This window comes from Amaranthus tricolor, chromosome 9 (genome assembly GCF_026212465.1).
Source record: "Amaranthus tricolor cultivar Red isolate AtriRed21 chromosome 9, ASM2621246v1, whole genome shotgun sequence".
Classification (NCBI taxonomy): Eukaryota; Viridiplantae; Streptophyta; class Magnoliopsida; order Caryophyllales; family Amaranthaceae; genus Amaranthus; species Amaranthus tricolor.
In genome coordinates this window covers 28,388,290-28,395,132 of record NC_080055.1, presented here as the reverse complement: position 1 = coordinate 28,395,132, position 6,843 = coordinate 28,388,290, and positions in this window count along the sequence as shown.

Genomic DNA, 6,843 nt, shown 5'->3' with positions numbered 1-6,843 from the left:
TATTTTATTTTATTTTAAAAGTTGGTTAAAATTAGTGAGAATATTATATTATAGAGGAGAGAGAGGGACAAAGACAGAAATGAGAGAGAGATCCGAAGGGAAAGGGAACATGAACACTATAAGAGGGAAAAGACAGGCCTTCAAATGGTGTAAATTCATCCAAGTAATTCATTTCTAAACCAATCTATTCTCATTATTATTTTTCTTTCATTTGCTCTTTTGGTGTCTATATATTATTTGTACGGCTTTTATTATAGGGTGGGCACCCGGTTTCCTCGCGGGCTCACGGCTCAGACTAGTGCACCGATCATTGGTTATACACCAATTTTTTATTGAGGCCGTCTCACGGTGAGACGACTTTAATTGGGTTAGCTTAGATTTTATTGTTTTTTTTTTAATGGGCTGTTTGTATGGGCCGATCTCACAGTGAAACAGTCTCATACAAGACTTGGTTGTTGGTTATATGGTTTGATAGAAGTTTTGTATATGTCTAAACTTTTTTCGTGTGCACAAATTTAATAATATTACTAATAAGTAGTTTTTAATAATTGTATTTGATTATACTTACATTGTTAGGCAAATATACATATTATTTTAATATCTCTAAATTTAATGTACAATAAAATAATATGGATCAAATTAATACTAGAATTTCTCATTTGGTTTGTGACTACCTTATGTATAGCTCTGGAGTCAAGGCCGGTTCTTGGCCCATTTCAGATTGCCAACTGCCTGGAATCCCTAAAATTAAGGAGCCTCAAATCTTACATGTACCTATTCAGGCTCGGATCTGAGCAATATTTTTTAAGTAATTTGTTTGTTAATTTTTTTATATATTTTTGAAGTAATTTTAGAATATAATGATACAATACATTTTGTCTTGAATTGTTTTTTTTGAAAAAGAAAAAAAATTATCTTTTCATATAAAGAAAAGCCCCATTTTAAAAGACATGGTATAAATAAATAGGGCCTTCAAAATCTTTGCTCCGCTTCAGGCTTTAGCTTAGCTTGTAGGGATGGTTATGAATCTAAGACTATTTGATTCACTTTAGACATTAAACCCCATATATTGAGTTTAATGGATTTTGATCTAAGTTCAGATTTGGATTCAAAAAATAAATAAGTGTAAATGTGAGTTTAGAGTCTGTAGTCTTGAATCCACTCTAGTTCCAATCCTATTCTAAATTCGACTAATGACTCGATGCATAATTATATTTAGATTTTTTTATATTTATTTGAATTCATTTTAGACCTATATTTAATTTATAAATTATATTTGATCTAACTAAACCTTAAATATAATAAAAGAAAGTATTAACCTTAAATTTTGTCAATCCTATGACTTCGGACCAAGATCCCGGTTTGAATTTCGGTATAGTTGGACTGAACTCATAATCGTCCCTGATCGCAAGTGGTATGTTGGATGATTATCATATTGGTCGAAATTCAATAATTATCTTGTATCAATTAATATTATGTTTAATTATTTTACATCACTTAACAAATATAAACATATTGACAATGGTCAATGGTGAGTGAGACTGATACCTAACATGCTTCATGGCTTGGCTTAGAATACCTAATATCATTATTGGGGATACAAGAATTTAAAGGTTGGTGAGCCAAAAATGATGAATGTATATTTTAGGTACTTTGGCGCATTTTAATATAAGATATTGAGGGATCAACCAACAATTTAAGTTATAGGTTATTGCTTAGAGTAGGTTTTTGGACATGATTATTTAAGAAAATTCGAGTTTTAACTGTCAGCTTTAGCAAATTATGAGGAAGACTTGTCATACGTTCATACTTCTTGCCTAAAGGCTCTCGTATGAAGGGATATGATATACTACGTAGCATATTGAAAACCTCAATGATCATTGATTTAAGCTTTTAGTTTATTTATTCCTTGACTCAATTTTCCTTCACCTTATAGTAATAATGATCCGTGTAGTAAGCTGTATAAAAAGTTAGAAATGGGTATATTTAGCATCATGAAATATATAGTACAATATTTGTTTCATAATACTTGTATCATTTCGGCTTGGTATATGTATTAAGAAAATGATTGATTAATAGCAAATATTATTATTGTTCTTAAATAATAACAAAATCATAAGAGTTAATGAGATATGAAATAAAAATAAAATAAGTGTAAATAGAATAATTTATAAGTTACCTAATTATAATATAGAAGTATATAGTAACAAGTATTGTAAAAAAAATAAAAACAAAAATATAAGTCCCGACAAAATTTAGTATAAACCGTAACTTTTGTATTATGTTGTTAACAACCCTTAGAATTCGGATTTAAGTAGTTATATACATATTTGGAGTATTTCTTATTAATTAATTTATTCAAACTTATTAATAGTTACTCCCTCCGTTCTTTTTTGATATTTCATTTTGGGTTTTTCACACATATTAAAAAAGATAGAAATTTTGGGTTCTAGTGGGTATTATTTTAATTAAATAGTAGTGTGAAGTAATGATTGTATTGAAAGTATGAGGTTGTAGTGGGTATTATTTTAATTAAATAGTAGTGTGAAGTAATAATTGTATTGAAAGTATGAGATAGAAAATAACTATAAATAAAACAAAAGGGGTACATTAAAAGAAAAGAGGGAGTTTTAAGGGGTAAAAGTGGGATAAAAACTTTCTAAAAATAAAAAGTATTCTAAAGTGGAAGAACTTTTGAAACTACCCGTTATAGTAATGTGGAAGATCAAAAAAGAACGGAGGGAGTATAATTTTATTCTAATTTATCATGTGTAATTATATGTTACTTTCTCCGTTCTTTTTTAATCTATTTTACTTTTTTGTATACATTTTAAAATAAATTTTAAACATCAATATTTTTAAGTATGCATCCTAAAAAATTATAAAAATTATATATCAAAAAACTTTGCATAAAGAAGAATTTAACAAGATCCCACATGACCACATAAATATATTATATTTTATACTTAAAAAATCTAATTTAAATTTCTCTCCCCTAAAATTAAAAATTTATAGTAAACAAACAAAAAGGAGCAAAGAAAATAGTATAATACAATTAGGTGTTCGTGACTGACGACTATACTTAAAGGAAAAATTACAGTGAATACTACAAATTTTTGTTGATTTTCCTACAATAATATACCAATTTTCAATTTTAGATTAACCATACATAATACTAACTTAGGAGTGTATTTTCCTAGAATAATATTAACTTTTATTTATTGTAGATATTTGACAAAAAATAAAGGTGAAAATAATATAGCTAAAAAGCAGTTTGCATTATTCTAGGCTAACATCCTTCTAAATTGGTATTATTTATGGTCAAAAATTGATATTATTGTTGAGAAATCAACAAAAATTTATATTATTTACGGTAGTTTTTCCTAATTTAAATTATAATTGCACCGATTACAACTTAGACATGAGATTCAAGGGAGGTTTTGAGCATCTTCAACATGTTCGACCGCATAGGACCCCGAAAAATTAAGAGCCTCAATATTTAATTACATAGTATATATATATATATATATATATATATATATATATATATATATATATATATATATATATATATTACGTTTTTAAAGATAATAAAGTAATTAAAAAATATTATAATTTTTAAAATTGCACAAATTTTTTAAAAAATTTATCAATTTTGGTTCGGACTATGGTGAGAATCAGTGGCCAAACAATGAAATACATATTCCGCGTGATCAGCATAGCTCGCAAAATCAATCATATACACGTCTACTTTTAATGATAAATTAATTAATGTATCGACAATTAAGAGGGAGCAAATTGCAATACTGAACATATTGATGAGACAGTTAAATATGTAATCCTTATTACTCCACATTATATCTCCTCAAACTTATTTTACATCAATTGTCATTTTAATCCGTCAAATTTATTTTGTATTATTTTTATTTTGATTCACCACTTTTTTTAATTATATTCATGCATTTTAGAGTTCTTTCAATTTCATTCTTATAATTTATTTATTTATTTATTTATTAATATTTACTTTTTTAAAAAAATTACTTACATTTTTTTTTACTTCTAATTGACCAAGACACAGGAATCTAACAAAAATGATATGGTAGCCGACTTTCCGGCATGTTTGATGAAGACGTGGATTCATGTGATTGACTTGACATTAAAAATGACAATACATGTCCTTGGTTGTTGGAGCCTATAAGGCCTGCTTACCGAATAAACGATACTACATTCCTTTCCGTAACAAATTTAAATAAAATATTCTCTTTAATTTCTACTAATCTACTAATATCTCATTTGCTTTATCATTCTATATAATATATTTATTCAATTTTTAATACCTCTAATCATGCATAATTGAAAATTTTAGAAAATTAATATAGATAATCCTTACATCGAGACGAATCAAACAAGATTCTACTTAAATATGTTTTAATTTATAGATTAATATAAAATACAAATTAAGAGTAAGAGATGAATATTGTCCAAAAAGTAAATAAGGTATTAATGTTGAATTGGAGGAAGTATGTGGTTTGGAGAAAAAAAATAGAGTTATAATATATGAATGAAATTAAAGCAGTGTTAAAATGTAATGATGAAATTATAATAGAGCGATAATGTTATTTTCAAATATAGAAATGATAGAAAATGATTAAAATAATATATAGAAAATGATTAAAAAAATATCCAATATATTTTTTGGACAACGTTTTTCAAAAAATTTTAAAATTTGGATGGGTAATATCCGCCCACTAGGTGGGTAGCGACACCAAAAAATACCCACGAGTATACCCGCCCACCAGCTTAGTTTAATATATTATTTATTAAATAATTAATTTTATTAATTATTAAACTAATACTATTACATGACCCATACCCAACTTTAGTAATAAGTATCCATACCTAACTTTTGTTTATTACTAATATACGAGCCCTAGTGTTTACTACTTTTAGACTTTAAAGTTTCTAATTCTACCGTCTATATTCAATATTTTTAACCATCAAAGCATCCAAGCAGCTGACTATCAAAGTTCAAACAAGTAGCCTACTCCACCATTGACATTCAATATTCATGTAATTTGAGTATTTTGAGACTTTAAATGTATTTAGAGTAGTTTAAACAATGTATTGTATTTTAATTGTTATTAAAACTTAACTTTATAATATGTATTATATTTTTTATTTTTATATAAGAAATACCCTCCTACCTGCGGGTCCCGCCCGCTTTAAAAATATGAGGGTAGCGATAAAAATATATGCCCGCAAATGCGGGCATGAGTTTTGAATATATGAGCCCGTAGGTAGATTTTTTAGACATTATCCGGTCCGTTACCCGTCCAAACCCTACCATGAACAATTCTATCTTAACATAAGATATTGATAAGGTAGAGTAGTCGGTTGGAATCTTACCTAACATATCAATGGTTGTATGTTCAAATCTTAATAATTATAAATTTTTTTTTCTATTTTTTTTATCTCTTTTCAAAGTTACTCTTTAACTTCCAATCATCTTAGGAGTAATCATTTATTAAACATCAATTATTGCCAATTTAGTTCAAAAAAATTAATTAACATTTTATTTCTTATTTTTTCAATCTTTTAAAATTTTATGCTTTTTATTATTAGCCATCAATTAATTACTATTTCTTCTCTTTTTTTAACTTTAAAGATGAAAATCTATTTTGGACAACTTAATTTAAGTCATTTTTATAAAATCAATATAAATGAAATTTAAATTATGAAGGGCTCTAAATTTAGATTTTTATGAAAAATAAATAGGACTTCGGAATTGTTTGCTCCGTTCCTTATTAGATTTTAATTCAAATTTAATTAAATGCTCACAAATTTTTATATGAAACGGTTACCGTGAAATGTATCTCATACTTGAGTTAAATAGCCCAATAATAAAAGCTTTTAACAAATAAATCTTTAATATAGACTCATCTCATGATAAAAAATTGACTGATAAATGTTTTGCCAAAGATGGTTATTGAAGTTACCTCGCAATAAACGTAAATAAGTCGATGTCGACAACACTGATATTTCAGTGAAGTGATGACCGGAAAAGGGCCCACCTACCTCATTTTTAATTACTCTTAGGTCGGCAAGGAAGGATGTCGGAGGACAACAAATTATTTTTATGGAAAAATCATTTATTATTTTAGACAATAATTGTAGTTGATAGAAAGATACTGATGATCATAGGAAATCATCAAGTGTGCCCATAATTGGACGAGAATGTGTTGTATTTAGATTAATAGACAAGTATTTAACAAAATATAGTACTACTAAATTATTTTATATTAAATAATAATGAGTTTATTTTTTTTGTAAAAAAATGTTTTCAAAAGTTAAAACTTGTGGAAATTTTCATATTATTATTTTATTATTACTTATTTCAGCTCGATTGTCATAGCTTGTATGAAACCGTCTCACCATTAAACAAGCCCGTATAATTAATTTACTTTCTGTAATTGATCACTTTAAAATTATGAGTGATCACTTTAACAAATTAAATATATATGAATCAACCTAATAGAAATGATCTCACCATGAGACCGTCTCATTTAAGAATTTGTGTAGTTATTTTAATATAAAAAACGAATTTTTAAGACCAAATGATGAATACAAATCACTGTAAAAAATTATTTTCAATTTTCAGTTTTTTCAAAATTTAAAAAACCCATTGATCATTATATTATTTCAAGATATATTTTCGTCCAATTTAATTTCAATATTATTTTGTAAATTTTGATTGAAATTGAAAAAGATGAGGGAATCTTGCGGAAGCTATAGAGGGGATAGAGCTTGCTTTAATCTGTGGAAGTATATAAAGCATAATAACTT